This window comes from Myotis brandtii, unplaced genomic scaffold, assembly GCF_000412655.1.
Source record: "Myotis brandtii unplaced genomic scaffold, ASM41265v1 scaffold423, whole genome shotgun sequence".
In the NCBI taxonomy this organism is placed as follows: Eukaryota; Metazoa; Chordata; class Mammalia; order Chiroptera; family Vespertilionidae; genus Myotis; species Myotis brandtii.
Window position 1 is genome coordinate 2431607 of NW_005366214.1, and position 19243 is coordinate 2450849.

General features: G+C 40.2%; 1 long non-coding RNA gene across 2 annotated transcripts; it reads right to left on the reverse strand.

Annotated features, from left to right (window-relative positions):
• Window positions 1–807: 807 nt before the first annotated feature.
• Window positions 808–17486, reverse strand: LOC102244056. Of its 2 annotated transcripts, none has more exons than XR_001363623.1 (4): window positions 16732–17486; window positions 15544–15664; window positions 6151–6266; window positions 808–6042 (listed from the first exon to the last, which is right to left on the reverse strand). It is a non-coding gene; the product is annotated as an uncharacterized LOC102244056 (long non-coding RNA). The 2 variants fall into 2 exon arrangements; XR_314035.2 differs by having other exon boundaries at window positions 16754–17483.
• Window positions 17487–19243: the final 1757 nt, after the last annotated feature.

Consider the following 19243-nt stretch of genomic DNA (forward strand, 5'->3'; position numbering starts at 1 on the left):
CTATGTTTCACCAGAAATAAAATTTTATTAATAACATGTCAAATATGTTTTAAAATACAGTTACCTTTCTTCTTCCCCTCAGTTTTAAAAAACAATCCAATAAAAACTCTAAATCATGAACCAAATATTTTTAAATGTTAAAAAGACATATGTTAAATTACGTAACAGGTACACATTTTCCCAAACAAATGTTGTAGAACACCATCTGCTTGATATTTGAGTGCATTTTCACAGAACTCTTTTCTCCCTTTGTTAATGGTTTATGACAAATTTATGACACTATATTTCACAATAGCTATACCAACAATTTATGACCGAAAGAGAGCCTGACAGAAAAAAAATCACTTGGCATGCTCAAATTAGACAGTTTTTGCGACAGTCTCATTTACACCAATCCTCTGCCCCTTCCTCACTCACGACCAAAGAAAAACAGGATGACCGCAGCAAGGGGAGGGGCCCTCGTGGAATAAAGCTCAAGAAAGAGTTCAAAGCAAGAAGTTGAAGATCGAGGTGCGATTTTTCAGCTCAGGTTTCCCAAATTCTTCAGGCTCTGCAGCTACCCATAATTCTGAGTTCAACAATATAGAATGTTTTTCTAAGATTTTCTTAGGTTTGGCCAAGAAAAAAAAGTGCCAAATTCTTGTTAACTATGAACAAAACTTCATCTTTGCCTTAATGTTACTAAATGGCGCTCCCTTATCTGTATATAGTCAAGGGGGGAGGGGATCAAAAAGAGAAACTTACCATGTGTCATTTCTTGACTGATAAGAACAGTACATGTCTACATCCATGTTCTTTTTCTGCTCCTTGATGTAGGTAAATTTTATAAGGGAAATAGTTTTCTGTGTATTTGACTATACAAACTATTCTCATATTTGTGGCCGATTTGGAAAACCGGTTTATGATATTTACTTTTTACCTTGCATTTCTTTAAAGAAAAAAATGTCTATGGAAAACTGGCATGAATACATATTCTTTGAAAATAGTAAGAGTATAGGCTTGAGTGTATATTTGGATTCTCAAAGTAATATAGAGTCTCACTACTCAAAATATGGTCAGTGGACCAGCAGCACTCACATCACCAGGTAACTTGAGAAAGGCAGGCCCATGGGCCCCATCCCAGACCTATTAAAAGGAATATACTTTACCAAGATCTTCCATGACTTATATGCACAAAATATTGGAGAAGCGCTAAGGTAGAGGAATGTTCTTCATCCACCCAACTATAAGTCATTCTTGGGAACAGCTAGAACCACTTTAGTAGGGAAATTTTGACCAAAATGTTCAACCGTGAATGAAACAACTTTTAAGCATGGTCCACTTAAAAAAGAAACAAAAAACCTGAAACGTGTCACATGTTGATGTATATAGTATTGAAGTTTGAGAATGGGAAAATGTAAGTTAAAATTCCATGTATTACATAAATATTCCTAAACTGCTTGAATTGCACACAGTCTGCCATTGTTTCCAACCTAAGGTTTTTTTTTCTTTAACAAAAACGTACACAACGGATAACTGATACAGTGAACTCTAGAAACATGAAGATCACCTTAACAGACAATTATTGAATGACTAAGCACAATAATTTTCCAAAGAATTGTAACAAGGAACTGATGAATTCTACTTTGATACATTCTGAAAACCCTTTCCCACAGGAGTTCAGCCAATACTGCAAATTGTTACTTTCCTGCAAGTATTTTTTGGGCAAATCAGTACCAATGCTGGGGGGAAGGAGAGTGAAGAATTAGAACCATAGCTTCTACCGGCAGCAAAGACTGGGTGTTGGGCTGTGATTCGGAGAGGAAGCCAGTGGTAGAGGAGGAGGGTAGCTCCAGGAGCGGGTGTTAAGACATCTCTGGGGTTCACTTAAGCTACTCACCAACACAAGGCAAATTAAAAAATGCTGCCCTTTTAACCTTAAACACCCTACACGCAATCCTCTGGCTGTGATTTTTCCAATTCTGCTTCTCTGCCAAGGCTCTCCTTGGCATTAATATTAACCTAGTTTCTCTTGTAAAAAAAACCATGGAAGCTACAGAAGTCAAAGGATAAGGAATTGGTCAGTGTTTGCATGTGTCTCCCTACCTCCCCATGACCTCTTGAGTCCAAGGAATGGGCTAAGGTCATCCATGCTCTCCCTCTTCAATGGGGTTTTCTATTATGCTTCCAAGTTAAAAAAAAATGCTGCAAAGCAGAATGCACATCCTTCCTAAGATCTGGGTTAGTGGACCTTCCCTTCTCCCTGGGCATCTTCTTAGCCACAAATGCCTTTGGAGACGTACGCTTGAGAACAATCCCAGAGTTTGGAAAAGAGAAATGCAGGTGCTACTCCCAATAGAATCCTTACCTTTTAAATGAAAGCCATACATTGCTGAGTTCCTCTCTCATCAGTGAACTGCTTATGCAAAGAAACTGCACATTCATCTCTACTAGTAAATCCCCAACCCTGGCACAGTGCCTGGCTCGGAGTAGTTGCTCAATTAATAGTGGGGAATTGCACTTAATTCCAAGTCCTCCAGCACTAGAATTTATTAAATCTAGGAATATACATTGGAATCTGATCCTGCATTCGAGCTTACCCATGTATACACAGGCTCGCCATTTAGTCTTTTCCTCAACTTAATTTCTATTTTTCCCTTTTCTCATCTGCCCAGGAGCTCAGTGTCAGGTATGTTTCACAGAAATACCACATTTCAAATAATGCATATACTGAATAGAATCTAATCTTGTGCATCATCAGCAAATGAAAGAAAAGATAACACATTGTGGATCTCAGGGTTTAGATGTATAACAAGCAGGAAAGCAAAATTGAGTATAATAAGCAAGCAACCCCTCCCCACATGAAACAACTTTCTCTTTCACTTACTAATCCTGTTCCTTATTTCTCTGCCCTTCTTTCCCCCTTCCTCATCTCTTCATTTCTCCTCTCCTCTTTTTAAAAATTTCTTCTTTTTTACTAGGTCTTTTGGCTGTTTAGGCACCCACAAGAGTGATCCAAATTACCAAAGGCACTCAGATTTCCCACCCTCTCTGTCTTACTCTAAGAGTGGCTCTGGTCACCAGAGAAAGGATGTCCAGGTTCAAAAAAGTTGTACCTTGTCGCCCATTTGGCCTCGCACATCTGGAGCAGGTCTATGCAGGGTCTCCCTATGATTCAGTTTGGCCGGATAAATCACAGCCATCTTATTGGTTAGCTCGGAAAGTTACATAGTTGAAATATAAATATTATTTTTTTAAAGTCAAGAGAATATTAGTCAACTCAACTATGAATTGTTTATTTGGAGAGAAATTTGATGCTCTAAAAGATATTTTTAAAATAACTTGTTTTGAAATCAGCACATATTTTTTAAAAGCATATTCAGAAATACTGCTGGTTTATAAGTTCCTTCTCTACATATGAATGTATAGATCAGAGAGCTGGGTTAACGATGTCACCAAATAAACAGACTTCACATCTCTTACTGGTTCAGTGACTAAGAGTTCTTGCTTTGTTTAAGATTTCTGACACACAGTATATATTACAATTTCACACTGTCTTGGTAATTTTCTCTCTCTCTCTCTCCTATATTGCAAAGTATGAGCATTTCTCTCCTCAAACAATTGTAATATGTGACATTTTTGTAAGTCACATCTATTAGCACTAGTGTGTTTTCTTGTAGACACTGTCCTAAATGGAGCCAAATGTTCTTTTCAGTAAAAAATTTAAACTATTTGGAGAGCTAATTCTATTTTTAATTATATGATAGTAATATTATCCTAACAAGGTTTGCGTCTATTCAAATAATGCCCCCACTGTTTAAGAAATCTACATTTTAAAAGACACATTCTGGAAAATAAGGTATTTTATAAGCAGTAAAATGAAGTTTCTAAACCTTGTGGCCAAGTTTTTGCCCTTAAATTAATTTTTAAATATGTATATTTGTATTTCAAAGCTATCTCACCATTTATACCAAAATGCCTTTAGAAATTAACATCAATGATAATTTTTCAGTTTGTTCCTAAGCATTTTTTCCTAGTTTTGATTGAGCAATTAAATATAAACCAGACACTTTTACCAATTATATAGCTATGTTGTTCTAACAATGCATGCTGATTAGAGTACTGATATTCTTTATACCAAAAGCATCCATGTTAATCACCTCTATAATTCATTAGAAGGAGCGAGTTGTGAATCAAAACTAAAAACAAAATTCTCCTGAAGAGAAAATGGCCTTCTTGGGTATAAGATGGCTTTCAACGAAGCAAGATACAAGGCTGACAGATCACCATGTTTAAATTTGCCAAAACATATGATCACCGAAGGCCTGTAATGTCTTCATTTAAAGCAGTGTCCTTGATTATCATTGTGATGTACAAAGTGCTCAGAAAGCACATTAGTAGGCAAATCTTTCCAAAACCCTTCCACACTGTTCTCCTATGTCCTGTACAATCCTTATGTAAGATTCTTATCTTGATTACCATCGTCTAGCCAACACTCATCTTTGGGTCTTTGGTATTTTCTTGAATATACCTTTGGCATCTAGTTTTCCCAATCTGCTTTATCAGTGACAATTATTGAAATGATATGCTCCATAGGACATAACTCAAGACATTGAAATCAGACATCTCACTCGAACCTCAAAGAAAACGATGAACTACTTCAAAGGATTTCAGGAATCTATCCAACTTGTTAAATAATTAGCTTTCAAGTTGCAAAATATAGGGACGGATCTAAACTCGACCCCAAAGGCATTCTGAAACATTTTGTCAAATAGTGATTGGTCAACTATTGTACAAAAATCAGTGCAAAGTTTCATCCAGGCAGCCTTAAATGCACTCTTAAGAAATAACATCATGTAGAATTTCTGTTGTTCTCCCCAATTTTTGCAGATAAGATTTTTTAAAAATTATCAACCTATTAAAACAAATTTTCCCTGCCTACTCTTTTCCTGAGCTTCACAGCCTATAAAAAAATGACATCATAAATAAAATTTAAACTCTTAACTAAAGACCCACCACAAATTTTAACTGCCCCTAGAACTTAGAGATAAGCCCATCCACAAGGCTATTTTATGAAGTTTCACCTTAAAAGAGACCAGAAAAACGAAAAGCAAAATGGATCAGGTTGGAGTAGTCTGGTTGTTACATTCAGCAGTTAAATTGCCATAAGGCTGCCCCATCTTGAATTGCCACGAATGCTAAAAAGGAGAATGATGTCAAACGATTATTTGGCACAATGCTTGACACCGCAAAGCTTGTCAGCAAGAACCTACCTCTCTCCTCATCGTTTACAGAAAATTACTGTAAATTTGTTCCACCTTTAATCCTCAGGGACAAGATTTTACCAGTTTCATCTGTTACTTTTCACCATGAGTGGCAGAATTTGGAAATACGGGCTTAAAATGTTTAAATCTGTGTAAGAAGTCGATCTCGTCTCTTCCTATACTTTATCTTAAAACAAATTGGGGGAGGGGGTGCTTCTAAAGCACTAACTTGCCACTTAATAATGGGTGGACGTATTTCCAATTTGACTTGGTGATACTAAGGACTGCTGAGTAATAACCAGAGTTCTCTCCGATCAGTTTAGCATGCATCTCATCTTGGATCTCAAGTGCCTTACGTTCACATCTTCACTATAAACAGTTCAGGCATTTAGAAAACAAAGTATCAATGGACTTAACAGTTACTTTAATTCATTTTATAAATAAGCAACTGAGAATTCTGCTCCAAGTGGCTGCTAGTGTAGCCCATCCCATAAATGGCATTTTCCGAAGCATAAGGCACAATATGATACGAATGCAGCTCTTCGTAATAGAGAGACTGAGAACAGCATTCCTGTACCATAAACTTCAGCCGTTTTCTTGCATCAGAATAAGCAGTCTTATAACAGGGAGCTTCTTTAAAGTATTCATAGCTCTCTTTCTCCGTCTCCAGGTGGATCTTCCTCAGCAAATTGTTAATTAACACAGACCTTCTCAGGTAGGTTTCTGGGTCTTCAAGAAACCTGAGCTTCTCCAGAGACAGTTTGAGTATGCAGGTCCTGTCTTCGGGCAATATCAAGTGCTGGAAGGCAAGCACATCGTTAACGCTACTTGCCTTAGAGACACGAAAGCCAGAGCTTTTTGCTGAGTCATAAAAAAAATGAAAGAATAATAACAGGCGAACCCTTACTTTTGGAAAATACCCATGGTAATCTTGATGTAAATCTTCTTCTTCTGCATATTTCCTCTTAAAGTAGGCTACTTTCGACGTTGTTAACGTGTATGTTAATACTTTGGTTGGATAGGCTAAACAAAACAAAATAATTGGAGAAAAGTCAGATTTTGTGACAAAGGCTATTTTACCATAAAAGTGCTACGAGTAAAAAGGAACAGAGGACCCTGGAAAGTGGTATTCTCTCTTCACTTACTAAGCAGCTTGGTAAAGCAGTCAGGGGCATTGCCCTGTGGTGGAGATGCCACACCTATTCAGGCCCAGAATCGGTGTTCAGATGGCAGAATTATAGTTATTTCCTTAAGCATCCGCTTGAAAATAAAATACTTACCAATCCTCTATTTCCTTTCACGCCATTTAATGCCGAAACATACCCAATTTGATTCACAAAATGTAATGAACAAAGATGTTGTCATCATTCTTTTAGTTAAACTGCCTAATTTATAGAGGTAATTTAATGCTTCTGGGTTAATCAAGCTGGTATAAAATTGGTTGGTGACCCAATTACACTTTTAAAGAAATAATTGTGCCTGTCTATAGACAAAGCCTATGATACGGTGATGGTATATCACCAGCCTCATAATGCATGTCTTAAAGAGTTAATCATCAGTAAATGAAAGGTTTAGAACACTTGACCTTGGTGTAATATCTGAAAAATGAAAATCTTTGTTCTCTCCTTTGAAATTCTGTTGCTATTGAGGATTCTGGCTTACTTAAGGAAGGACAGTGTTCTGAGAGCAGATTTTCAGAAAAGAGATGGTTTGATTTAAAGGAAGTTCCTAGTGTGTACTCTAGGTGGTGCTCATATCACAGAAAAGAAGCAAGTTCGACCTTAAAAGCAAAAGGCAAGGAGCTTCCTAGTGAACGCAGTGAATGAATTTAGACTACAAATTATTGAGTCCTGTTCAGTACTCATTCAACCTCAGAGGCCAGGCCAGAAAAAAAAAAAGTTCATGTTTAACCATTGTCTATTTTAATCTCAAATATGTCCAGGTGTTGAAACCATTTGCTTCTCAAAATGAGTAGTTTATTAAAGTGTTAAGTAAATTTTTGGTTAAGACATTTGATGTTTTTCCTCCAACACCCTAAATTTTTTAAATCATAAATATTAAATGTGTTCTTCAAGAATCTGCTCCTCCTAGTTCTTCCCCAACTCGATGCATCTGCATAAATGCTTCCTGCAGCTTTTTGTAGCTGAATGATTTTTCTAAACTGGTAGGAAAAGCTACAAAATCACACCTTAAATAATCCAGATAGTCAGTGCCTCACAATGGATTATAAACCCAAGAGAGTCTTTAAATAAAGTCTTATAAAGTCTTTTATTGTCTGACCTAAAGAGACGAATGTGTAATGATCACTCACAATCTAAGCAAAGACAATAACTGCTACTATATGTATACAATCTTTGAATTCAATCAGCAAAACTCGGCTTATATGGAATTCTTACAGATTTCAAAAGATTAGAACAAAAGAACAAAATTGATTACATTGAAAACAAAGGAAGCATCTTTGAAAGCACTTTTCCCAGGGGCTGTTTTTCAGTAAACTGCATTTTCTTTGGTGTATTTTCAACGGATTTAATCAAATAATTAGGTGAAACTTTGGGACATTCCGTGATGACAATCGATTCCTGTGACTGGCGCCTTTTTAAATGGTTTACTAGTTGATGCCCCAGTGGTTCTCAAACGTTAGCCAGCATCAGCACCATCGGAGATCTCCTTAAAACGCGAATTACTGGGGCCTGCCCCCAGAGTTTCTCACTCAGGAGGTCTGGGCTGGGAGCAGAGAATATACTTTGTAACAAATTTCCAGATGATGTTGATGTTGCAGGTCTGAGGGCCACTTTTTTTTAGAGCTTCCATGTTAAAGCCTTAGGAAAACTCGGGAGTAGCACTACAACAGCAAGTTGAAAAACAGAACATTGAGCCAATCAGCCGATTGCCTTATCATCAGAATGCCAAGCAATCAGCTTGATTGATTTTTGTTGTTGTTGCTATTGCAACATTGGCTATATTGGCTTAGATGCTTTAGCATCATCAACAAAGCCAGACTGCATTTTAACTAGGGAATGATGTCACTTTTCAACATAAATTCCTAGGCTCACATTAAGAAGTATCAATGGCTGTTGTTCGCATTACAACTGGAGAAGCCGCTGATTTCTTAAAATAAGGTCCAATGAATTACTATAGAGTAGCACACGATGAAGAAAGACTTGGAAATGAGAAGAGTGACTTTACCATAAGGAAAACATTATAAATACAATATGTACCTATCTTTAAATGTCCGCTCATTTTATTTTCCAAAGCAATGCAATGTCTACAGCATTTATAACCAATTAAAAACCTTTGAATCAATGATACAAGGAAGGGCAGGTGGCAACTTGGAGAACCAAATGTCAAATACAGCAAGTAACGCTCTGGGGAAGATACGTATTTTTATTTAAGAGATCAAGGCCAAAAAATATACCAAATGTCTCCAAGGTTCATAAAGATGCTGTCTGGCTGTATTCAAGCAGTCAGCCTACATTAGGAATGTTGCAAACCCTGAAAATACAGAGTAAATTCTCAGGGGACTAGAGCGGTGTCTCAGCTCCATGGGCAACAAACACACTTAGCAACTTAGTTTACTGCTCTTAAAAAACACCCCCATGGGTTGTTGAAATGCTGAAAAGCTTTCACAGCTGGTATCAGTTTGACAATTACCTCCTTGCAGGCTGTTTAGCTATTTGCAGTGTTTTCAGCATCAAATGTTGGAGGATGCTCTCAGCCACTTTGAGACTAAAATATACAGCAAACATAAGTAGCTACATCTGTTTTCTTGGCTGAACTGGAACTCAAAAATTCAGACCTGGAAACTATTATCTGATCACCTGGTTCAGCCTCCAAAGTCTGTCGATGAGGAAACTGTGGCCCAGAGAAGTTCAGTGATTTACAGTCTGTTGTCCGCTAAGAGTTTGGTTTTGAAGTCAGATGGAAGTGGGTTTCAATTTCTGCTCTGCTGCATCTTAGTTGTGTGACCTTGAGAGGATTACATCAACTCTACAAAGCTCATTTGCAAAGTGGGGATAGAAATAATCCTGGCTCATAGGAGCACTGAAATAATTCATGGCAAGAGGCTGGCACTGTGCCTAGGATATAGTAAGTACTCAATAAATCCTAGCTCTTATTAGTGCCAATAAGGACAGATCTATCCCACAGAAGCAAACCCCAGCCTCGCCTCCCAGCTCTGACTCTGAGACTCTTTCCATCACCCTGCCTCCCTGAGATACTAGGTTATAATTAGAGAGGTAAAAGACTGCAAAGGAATATTTCAAACAGTCACGTTTAAAAATATAGTACAGCTACTATAAAGGCTGCAAGCAAATATTTCTGGATTTAGTGCCTCTGGTCATACATTTGGGGTAAAGGAAATATTTCTGAAACATCCACACAGTCATTTGGATAGTTAAAGTTACTCCAAATATCCAAAGGAGTGTGCCTGTTATAACCCAGAAAACATGTGTAAACCTGTATGTATATGTCTCCTGCAACTAAAAAGTCAAACTCAGCCCAGCCTGTAATTTAATGAAGCTGATGAAATAGATAAGAAAAAGTAAAATGACTCTGTCTTCCTAGACAGTGTCCTGAGCTCTAAGAACAGCATATAAATCATAAAACTGAATTAGGCTGAGCCTAAATTTATCTCTGAAGGTAAAATGGCGAATGCTGGCTTGTATATTCAAATTGTTTCCTTTGGACACATGAAATCTCTGCTGGGTTCAGTGTATGTCATGGTGTAAAACTTCAACGAGCAACAAATTAAGAATCACAGAACAGAATGACCATCCCGTCATTGGAGTTCTGGCAGTACAATTTGTACTTATTTCTTTAAATAAATGTTTAAAATGTAATTACCAACGATTGCTCAAATGCTTTCTTATTGTTCTGCTTCTGCCTCCAGACAACTGAAACCCTATTATTGTACAAGTGATTTCATTTGGTGCTCGGCCCAGGGCAGTACATTAAGGAAAGATCATCAGCAAATTAATTTACAAACACTTTGACAGAACAGACAATAATAAAAGAACACCTCCTGTCATCATAACCTGTTCTTTGTCCAAGACTGTGAAAAGCCTGAGAGATGGTGAACTGATGAGTTTAACATATTTGAATGTTGGTAAGCTTTTCCTTTTCATTCAATCAATACACTGCAAAACCAGCGTCCAGACCAGGGGTGGGCAAACTTTTTGACTCGAGGGCCACAATGGATTCTTAAACTGGACCGGAGGGCCGGAACAAAAGCATGGATGGAGTGTTAGTGTGAACTAATATAAATTCAAAGTAAACATCATTACATAAAAGGGTACGGGCTTTTTTTTTTTTTAGTTTTATTCATTTCAAACGGACCGGATCCGGCCTGCGGGCCGTAGTTTGCCCACGGCTGGTCCAGACCATCCCATGAGATGTGTGCATCTATAGCCACAGACAAAAGAAGAGTCTCATCAGTGGGGAGAATAGGTGGGTGCTCCTCTCAGATCAACCGCTGACTCACTGACTCAGGCTGCGGACAACTCAAGGGCCTCTGCTTCCAGTCTCCCACTGGTTTCCCTTTTTGTGGTGGTAGCCTGGCATGAGCCTCAGAAAGTACATGTCTCACCCTGACTGGTGTTGCTCAGCAGTTAGAGCATCAATTCCTAGTCAAGGGCACATACCTGGGTTGCAGGTTTGATCCCTGGCCCTGGTTTGGACATGTGTAGGATGCAACCGACCAATGTGTCTCTCTCACATCGATGTTGCACTCTCTCTGTCCTCGGTCTCTCTCCTTTTCCTTCCCTCCTTTCCAATCTCTCTGAAAAGCAATGGAAAAAATATCCTCCAGTGAGGATTAACAACAACAAAAAAGTGTAGGTCTCTTCCTATCAAAATAGGTAGAGACCTACACTTTTCTGGTGGCAAAGCTACCAGACATTCTTCTTTAAGGGCCATGACCACTTTTGTTTAGAAAGAGCTATTCCATCTGTCACTGTTGGCCATGTTCTGTAATCTTGCTGCAGACTTAAAATATGTGCTTCAGCACGACTTTCCAGTACTGTTTCACAGGCCTAGTTCAAATCCAAGCTCTACAATATTTTTGCTTAGTGACTTTGGGCAACATTTGCTTAACCTCAAAGAGCCTGAGTTCCCCATTAATGAAATGCCAAACTCACTGAGTTGTATGCAAATTAAATGAGATGATGTTTTAAAAACACATACTCAGTGCTTGTTGCACATCCACATATTTTTTGGTGCATAAATGTTAGGTATTATTATTTGTTATCTTATTTTTGAAGCCATACATATATCCTACTCAGCACTACTATGTTATCTATGGGACATCTGTTCTCCCTTTAGTGTTAAATACAGGATGCAAGAAACATTCCTGAGTGTGTTCAGGAAGGTAGACCAGTGCAACATCCAAAGCTGTAATGCTGCGCCCTCTGTGGACCTTTAGTCTTGTTGATATTTAGCAATATTTCATCAATCGTCTCCTTCACAAGCCTTTGCCTACACCCTTCTGGGAACTGTGTTGTATGGGAGCAGAACTCAGTGCCAGTTTTGAGCTCTGAATCAATGGAACAATCTCTTTCATCAAATGGATCATCTACCCCACGCACAAGACTGACTCCACTGACAGTTTAAAATTAACCACAAGGTGTAGCTCCTGGAAGACTTTCATAGGAGCTTCCATTGGGATACTGACAGCCAGTGAGTTAGAAGGGTTTCTCAAGAGACCAGCAGCATTTGGGACCGCCCCAGTTACAGGCACAGGATATTAAATGAAACACTGCCAATTCCACAAATCTATTTTGTTCCCTGGCGACGGCCTTGGAAACAAAGAGAAGAGCATTCCATGGGATGTGACCATCCATGCAGCTATGAAGTTACCTTAGATGCTGCACAAAGCCTAACTTCTGCCATGATAAGGCCCTAGCCATGACAGAGACCAAGAGCTGTAGGTTTCCTGGGTAAACTCTGTGGTTCACCACCCCTCAGAAGTGCATTCCTTGTTTTGAAGATGATCCTCCCTTTCACTCCACCTTTCACTTTGGAAAGTAGAAATAAGAAAGAAATTAGTAAAGCAACCGCATAGCTATATATAGGTCCCAAGAAATATCTTCCCAATAATGTCTATGGAGAGGTTATAACTGCCTTAGATGCCCAGGTCTATTGCTCAGAGAGGAAGGTTGTAATCCCTAATATACACACAGCAGGTGGTGTTTTGAAAAGTATCTGACCTATATCATCTATATCATCTTCCACTTTGATACCACCATCAGGTTGGGTTACAGCACCCAAAACATTTAGCCAGGTATCCCCAAGGGTTTGTAGAAAAACAAAAGATGTAATGACTCGTGAACAACTTTTCTCACTCAGAATTTATGAGAATTTGCTCTGGAGTTAGGTGGTTCTCTGCCCTCCCTCATATGGTGCCTGATTTGTGTCACCACCTGGAGCTGCTCTAGTGGCAAAATGTTCTTCCTTCACAGGGAGCCTGTCTTCTAAGGAGCTGAAGGTGCTTCATTATATTGCACTGTGTTCAAGCTCACGCACTCCACCTAAGTTTATTAAGAGTTGGTCTATCTCCCACATTACAGGTAGAGAACCTGAGCCATGAAGTGGTGAAATAAGTACCACAGGGGGGCAGAAGTGAGGCTAGGCTCCAGAGTCCTGATTCTCTTTGCAATACCCCTGCGTTTCTTGATATTTCTGATCCACACCCCCTTTTGATAATCATCTTAAAAAGAATACATACTCTTATACACCACCACAGAGGAGAAGTTCCAGCTTCAAACCTGTCCCTCCTCCTCTTCTAGGCATCAGTGGTATTTAGAAGACACTTGGATCTCTGCCTACCAAGTAGACTTTCTGTTGCACTTTACAGTCAATAATTTATAATGTGAAAAAGTTTTTTATTCTAAATATAAAGCTATATTACAGTACTGAACACAACACCAGCCAACCCTTGTGCTTTTCATTAATATCCTCCCACCACCCCACTGAGAATGAGTGCAATAAACTAGATGGCTCTGTTATTAGCCTGTTTGTAAAATTTAATCAGAAAAAAATTTAAAAAGAATTGTGTTAGACTAAAAAGGGGCTGCACTGAAGGAATGCATTGATACCATTTAGAGTCCAGTGGTTCTCAACCTTCTGGCCCTTTAAATACAGTTCCTCATGCTGTGACCCAACCATAAAATTATTTTCGTTGCTACTTCATAACTGTAATGTTGCTACTGTTATGAATTGTAATGTAAATATCTGATATGCAGGATGGTCTTAGGCGACCCCTGTGAAAGGGTCGTTCGACCGCCAAAGGGGTCGCGACCCACAGGTTGAGAACCGCTGATTTAGACAGACAACTTATTAAAAATAAGATGTGGGGATGGGAGTTTGACAAGGATTGGTTTCCCCTAAACCGGAACATGTGTTTCTGGCTCAGTTTTAGTGCTGAATGATTATGGTCCATATACACCTCTGCTTCTGAAATTCTTCTAATTTCAGCCTTTTCTGGGTTTCTAAAGCATATCGCTTTGACAAATAGAGCAATGTGAACTGGCCTGTGCCTTTGGTTTAGAGCTATTGTTGGGAAGCTGTTTTGATAGCTGAAGCCAGCTGGCCTGAGTCCTCAGTGGAGAGCCCAGATGTGGAGGCAAGAAACCCCAGCATCTTCATCAAACCTTTCCACTTTCCTCCACGTTACAAAGCATCTCCTTAATCTCACGAAAGTACCATGACATAAAACAGAACGTGGAATATTCATAAACACCTAAAAACTTCCAATAAGAGTTGGAAAAAACTGAAATCAGGGCTTGGTTTCCATTTTAACCTGACTGATCTCAGCTTTATCGGAGCCTTATAGACCGAAGTACACCTCCTCTTTATAGCCCCTCTTTACATGTTCAACTACAGCTGGTATTCCTATTGAGGAGAGTGACTCCATCCTTAACTACAAATTGGTGAGAATTGTTTTTCCCACTCTGACTTATGACCCACCAATGTCTCTAGGATTAAATATTTATATTATAATGGCACTATTTGATTTGTTTAAAGCTAAATACCATGATAACATTTTCTGGTGAATGATTTTAAACAGGTCTGTTCTCCAAAAGTACACAGCATATATTCTGCACATTATACATTCAGGATAAAATCATAATGAAAATTTAAGAGCCTCTTTTACTTGACCTTTTTGATTGCAACAGTGGTCTTCAGGAAAGGGCAGACTCCTTCAATAATTAAAGGCACTGAATGATTGTAAACTCCTATGCATATTGCATAAAAAATAAGATGTGTATAAATTACTAAAACACAGGACTAAGGCATGTACAGGAACCAACACTTGTGGCTGCTGTACTCAAACTTTCCTCAGATTGATAGCATGACTAGATCTCTATCTGCATCTCATGGCAGAATGACAGCAAGTATTTTTGGTATCCTTAGATTTGTTTTTCACCATAAAATGTAGTAATTGTGATGGAGAAAGAAAAAAGGGTGGGCAGTACTACAGGCTAATTGAAACCAACATTTGTGATGGTTCAAATGGTCACCTTTAATGCTTAAAACCACTAAACCACAAATATTTCAATGACTATGGAGACCAGTATTTTCAAAGCCTCATGATACTCATAAACACTGTACTAATATAACTGATATAACATTGTATACCAACTACACTTGAATAAATAAACACTATACAACAACCAGAACAGAATAAATTTTCAAATTGGTTTCTGAGTAAAATTGTTCAATTATTTATTTTTACAAAGGGAAGTAAGGAAAGGGAAGGAAGGCAGCATGGTACATTTTCATGAATTCGATCACAATTTGCCAGGCTGGTTACCTACAGGAAGTGCACATGGATAGCTCAGTACATGTGAAAGTTACACAACGCTGGAGGGCTGAACGCTCATTAAAAGACCACATTCAGTCTTGAAAATTGAGTTTAAATGCTTAACACTGATGGGTTTGTATCATCATGACCTTCATGCAAATTAAATTTAAAACATCACCACAATCTCTTTTTTGCAACTTAGAGAGTTCTTTTCATTGCCTTCATTCAGACATGCACCAGTGTGCTGAGCCGGCTTCCGCTTGACATGCTCCCTGAGCCAGGCTACCTAATTTGGCCCACCCTATTCACATGGGTCTCAGAGAGGAAGATCTGCCAGCCCACAAATGTCCTTTCTACAGAAACCCTCTATTGACTTCTACCCAGCAACCATCTATAGAAACAATCCCTTCTATTGATCTTGTAAGTTATGGTAATGCTACATTAGCATTTATTTCTCTGGATACATATTTAAACAGTAATGTCTGCAAAGCCAGTGATTACCTGGTAATGCTGAATCAATCTGAAAAGTGTATTTCTAGGACAGCTTCAGAAAATCTGGTGAGAGTTCCCCTTTGCACAGCAAGCATTTCTCACAGCCTCTGGCTCATGAATGAATGGTTACCTGAGGTTTTGAAACAAGGAGACAGACACAAATAATGTGGGAAACGTCAGCACGACACTGACTTGAACTGGTTATCAAGCAGCTGAAAGCATTTAGTAGGAGGACACTAAGATCTTTGGGGGGTGGGGGGGTGGGGGGTTGATCTGGACCAGAGAGATAAATAGAGAAGCCTTTGAACACACTATTAATTTCATTTTCTCCAAATTTAATTTCAAACATGAGGAATCTTAACTATCCTAAGAAATTTGGAAAAAACTGAATAATTGATCTCACCTGTTATTTACTGGGAGATTAACAGTAGGTTAATGTTTTGTTTTTAAACTCGGTCAGAGAGATATAAGTTTTTTTTTTTAAATGCCAGGGTTTGTATAATTTCAGAAAATATTTTCTCTAAACTAAGAATCCAGCAGTTAACTCAAAATACACCAATTCAATCGTTCTCTGGAATACACACTGTTTCTCACAAGCTTTGAAATAGCTAAATGGCACTTTTCTTTAAAGGGCATGTTTAACTGCACCTTTTCTACATAGCTGTAGGCTTACAGATCTCATCATCTTCTATATTTAGAGAGATGAGCTTTCCGAAGGCAGATAGGCAGCCAATGAGGAGGATCCCATCAAAAGAGGTGAGTTACTATGGTTACTTTTCAGGAGGTTGAGTAACAGTGAAGGGCTGCTCCCGGCCAAATGGACCCTTTCCAGAGCAGGACCTAAAAAGATGTTGCTCCCCGTACGTGCTGATTCAATCAGTGGAGACTCCACTATGTCACTTTAGCCTACACCGCAGGCTTCCTATGAGCGATTGCTGCTTCCTAAGGCACACAGGCAGCGAAGTCCAAGGAAAAACAAGGACTGAAAACTTCTGAACACAAACCTAACAGCGATGGGCAGGGACATCCTCAAGAACCAACTCCACGATTATTATTTTTTAATTGAGTCGGGATATTTGGGGCTACCAGCTGACCACTTTTCAATGGGCTGGGGGCGGGGTGGGACCCCAAACACCTTCCCACCCTCACCCCCTGAGCCTCAAAGGAAGGCAGCTGGCTGGAGGAGTCCACACCTACCTTGCGAGCTGGGTCCACTCACCGTGAGACGGGCGCATGCACTTGTTTGGGAAAGGCGCGGGGTTCGGTGCTCCCTGCTTTTGCTGCTGTCACTCTTCAGGCGGCGCTGACAGCGACGGCGGCGGCGGCGGCAACTGCAGCTCGGCCGGCAGCCCTGGCTCCCGCAGGTCCGTCCCTCCGCTCTCTGAAGCGCCTCTCGCTCTGGTTCCGAACGCGAGGCGGGCGCGCAGCTGTTCTCTGCTCGCATTGGACCAGAGGGAGCAGATGTTACCCGGTTGCTAGGAGCGTTGCTAGGAGGCGATGACGCCCCTCCAACCGCTCAGGAGCAACTTTCCTGCAGGTCGGGTGCACTGGCGGAGGCTGTAGGAGCAAGGTTGGAGAGCAGGGACGAAGAGGGGCGGCGAACAGAGTCCCAAACAGGGAAGGTCCTCTTGGAGCCCAAGTTGGGCCCAGGAGAGCGGGCGGGACCTGGGGTGAGTGAGCGCTGTAGCTGCCCGCGCCGGGCTTCTTCTGGATGAGCACCCGCAGGCCTGGGCAGGTGATGGGGGCCGGCCATGCCTGCGCTCCCAGGGCAGGCCATTCTCTGTAGGCCCTCGCTGGGGGCGGGGTGGGATCTGAAACACCTTCCTACCCTCTGTAGGTGTGCCCTGTGGGGGTTGGGTTTGAGGACCAGAGTAGGACAGCACTTTCAGCGGCTGAGGAAGCAACAGGACTTAGTCAGTGCTTTTTAGACACTGAGACATCCACTAGATGCTCCTTTGCCCGGGGGCAGGTCCCTGGCAAGGGGACAGGTAGAGGAGTTGTGCGTGTGACCTGGGTGAGGCCTGTGGGGTGAAGAACATAAGAGCTTCTTCTACCGTCTGGAACTCTCCTCTCCAGAGTGTTCCTGTTCGTGTCTGCGGGTTTGAGCAGTTGTTAAATTTTAAAGAGCGAACTATGAACTAATCCATAAAGATCATACCAGAGTCTAATTCCTTTTAATGTTGTCTGTGGCTGACTACAGTTATAGTGTCGAAGTTTTCAGAAAAAATGTCCCCCTTGGTCTAAAAGACTTCCTTTATACAGTTCGTCTTCATTTTCATCGGATGGCTAACGAAAACTCAGGCTTATATGCAAACTTCTTTAAAATAAAAATACACAAAACAAAAGGTACTTTTCACAAAGAAGACTGGAGAAGTTATGCGTGTTTCAGTCATTTACACTTTAGTATAAATTCACTTAAAAGATTATATCGTCTCTGATATCTCATTCAAGTGTTATTTTTATTTTTTACCACTGCTTTTTGTTGTTGTTCAATGGGGTTGATATTCGTGGGTGGAGAGGAGAATGAGAACATCAGAGTGGGTAAAGTTAGGTAGCCAGTGAGCCAAATTAAAGATAGGAAAATGACAAACCTAGCAGGAAAATGTTGACCAAAGCTGTCCTCGGGGGGAATCTCATTGAAGAAGATACACCATTTCCCTGGTTCCCTATAAGGTCCGGCCAGGGCCTGGAAGGAAGAGGGCACCACTGGGGATGAATTAAAATGAAAAGCTGCTATCTTTGGAGTCCGAGTAGCGCTTCTGTGCAGTCTCAGGTTGACTCCTGCAATGGCAGACATTCTGCAAAATGGAAGATGCTACAGTGACCCTGTTCCTCCTAGGGGCCCTACTCCCTCAGGCACCCAGGACCAGCTTAACACTTACAACAAATCTCAGAGTCAACAGCTTGTTAGCCCTAATTCTTTCCCCCTTGCTCTTCAAGGTCTAGTCACTCTGGACTTTTTTTCAGTTTCTTTGAATGCGGGGGTTCTCATTTGTCTCAGGTATTTTGTGCATGCTGTTTCTTCTTCCTTAAGAGGCCTCCCTTTTACCTAGCTTACTCCTACTCAGCCTTCAAGTCTCTGCTTGAATACCACTTCCTCAGAGTGGCTTTCTTTCCCTTGCAGCCTCCCACTGATGAGATTAGTCTCCTAATTAAATTCCCAAATCATCCTACTGATCCCATTTCACAATAGGCACCTCACTGGTGACTATTAAGGTAGTTCCACTCTGTCCCTAGCATCTAGCTCACAGTGCCTGGTCCATCAAAGGTAATCAAGAGCACATCTGAATGCATGGAGCCATTCTGCCTGGCCCACGTCCCTGTGTCCACCTGAGCTGTAGCTATCAGTGAACTTATACAAGCCACGAGGGCAGCAGCTACTTGCTGCCCTTTTAGTTAACCAAGTAGAAGGGGGAAAGCCTATTATACAGAAAATTGTTTTCTGCCCTTAATGAGATACTGTGTAGACACAGCAATGTGTTTACGTTCTCAGAGCATCTTATAAAAGTTGCTTTTTTTATATTATGTTGGATTTTAATTATATTAGGAAACAACCTAAAAGTTCTTTACATATTTTCCTAATTTTCTTCTTTGTCCTCCAAAGTAGGTGTGAGTCCTCTGAGCTGAAATGCTTCATCTTTTCTTAAAATGCTTTTCTCCCTCAGGTGCAAAGCAGCCTCCATCATCACATGCTGTATCTTTATGGAGG